Here is a 2,500-nt window from a genome sequence, read left to right on the forward strand (position 1 = left end):
CGCTGGTAACAACAACTGTAACAACCGGTAACAGCTGGTAACAACAACTGTAACAACCGGTAACCGCTGGTAACAACAACTGTAACAACCGGTAACCGCTGGTAACAACAACTGTAACAACCGGTAACCGCTGGTAACAACCGGTAACCATTGGTAACAACAACTGTGTAACCGCTGGTAACAACCGGTAACCGCTGGTAACAACAACTGTAACAACCGGTAACCGCTGGTAACAACAACTGTAACAACCGGTAACCGCTGGTAACAACAACTGTAACAACCGGTAACCGCTGGTAACAACAACTGTAACAACCGGTAACCGCTGGTAACAACCGGTGACCGCTGGTAACAACAACTGTAACAACCGGTAACCGCTGGTAACAACAACTGTAACAACCGGTAACCGCTGGTAACAACAACTGTAACAACCGGTAACCGCTGGTAACAACAACTGTAACAACCGGTAACCGCTGGTAACAACCGGTAACCGCTGGTAACAACAACTGTAACAGCCCCAGGTAATACTTGTGGCCTTTATAGTGCAGCTTTCCACCGCTAATGATGCCCTAATGGATTTACAGCAGTCATGATGCATTGTGGACTATGATGAATAACCTGGGACTTCAACAGGAAACACAGTAGGGCTGCATACAAAATGGTAACCTACTGCCTATGGCCCCTGGTCAAACGCAATGGACTAGACCAAACATTTAGGAACACCTTCCTAATGTTGAGTTGCACCTCCTTTTTACCCTCAGAACAGCCTCAATTCGTCAGGTCGTGAACTCTACAAGGTGTTGAAAGCGTTCCACAGGGATGCTGGCCCATGTTGACTCCAACGCTTCCCACCGTTGTGTCAAGTTGACTGGATGTCCTTTGGGTGGTGGACCATTCTTCATATACACAGGAAACTGTTGAGCGTGAACGACCCAGAGCGTTGCTGTTCTTGACACAACGGTCTGGCACCTACTACCATATCCTGTTCAAAGGCACTTAAATATTTTGTCTTGCCCATTCACCCTCTCAATGGCACACCTACACAATTCATGTCTCAATTGTCTCAAGGCTTAAAAATCCATCTTTAACTTGTCTCCTTCCCTTCATCTACACTGATTGAAGTGGATTTATCAAGTGACATCAGTAAGGGATCATAGCTTTCACCTGGATTCACCTGGATTCGATGTCATGGAAAGAGCAGGTGTTCTTAATGTTTTGTCCACTTGGAGGTAATAGCATGCCATTAAATCAAATCAAATCAAATCAAATTTTATTTGTCACATACACATGGTTAGCAGATGTTAATGCGAGTGTAGCGAAATGCTTGTGCTTCTAGTTCCGACAATGCAGTAATAACGAGCAAGTAATCTAACTAACAATTTCAAAAAAAAAACTACTGTCTTATACACAGTGTAAGGGGATAAAGAATATGTACATAAGGATATATGAATGAGTGATGGTACAGAGCAGCATAGGCAAGATACAGTAGATGATATCGAGTACAGTATATACATATGAGATAAGTATGTAAACCAAGTGGCATAGTTAAAGTGGCTAGTGATACATGTATTACATAAGGATGCAGTCGATGATATAGAGTACAGTATCAACGTATGCATATGAGATGAACAATGTAGGGTAAGTAACATTATATAAGGTAGCATTGTTTAAAGTGGCTAGTGATATATTTACATAATTTCCCATCAATTCCCATGATTAAAGTGGCTGGAGTAGAGTCAGTGTCATTGACAGTGTGTTGGCAGTAGCCACTCAATGTTAGTGGTGGCTGTTTAACAGTCTGATGGCCTTGAGATAGAAGCTGTTTTTCAGTCTCTCGGTCCCAGCTTTGATGCACCTGTACTGACCTCGCCTTCTGGATGACAGCGGGGTGAACAGGCAGTGGCTCGGGTGGTTGATGTCCTTGATGATCTTTATGGCCTTCCTGTAGCATCGGGTGGTGTAGGTGTCCTGGAGGGCAGGTAGTTTGCCCCCGGTGATGCGTTGTGCAGACCTCACTACCCTCTGGAGAGCCTTACGGTTGAGGGCGGTGCAGTTGCCATACCAGGCGGTGATACAGCCCGCCAGGATGCTCTCGATTGTGCATCTGTAGAAGTTTGTGAGTGCTTTTGGTGACAAGCCGAATTTCTTCAGCCTCCTGAGGTTGAAGAGGCGCTGCTGCGCCTTCCTCACGATGCTGTCTGTGTGAGTGGACCAATTCAGTTTGTCTGTGATGTGTATGCCGAGGAACTTAAAACTTGCTACCCTCTCCACTACTGTTCCATCGATGTGGATGGGGGTGTTCCCTCTGCTGTTTCCTGAAGTCCACAATCATCTCCTTAGTTTTGTTGACGTTGAGTGTGAGGTTATTTTCCTGACACCACACTCCGAGGGCCCTCACCTCCTCCCTGTAGGCCGTCTCGTCGTTGTTGGTAATCAAGCCTACCACTGTTGTGTCGTCCGCAAACTTGATGATTGAGTTGGAGGCGTGCATGGCCACGCAGTC

This window comes from Oncorhynchus tshawytscha, linkage group LG05 (assembly GCF_018296145.1).
Source record: "Oncorhynchus tshawytscha isolate Ot180627B linkage group LG05, Otsh_v2.0, whole genome shotgun sequence".
In the NCBI taxonomy this organism is placed as follows: Eukaryota; Metazoa; Chordata; class Actinopteri; order Salmoniformes; family Salmonidae; genus Oncorhynchus; species Oncorhynchus tshawytscha.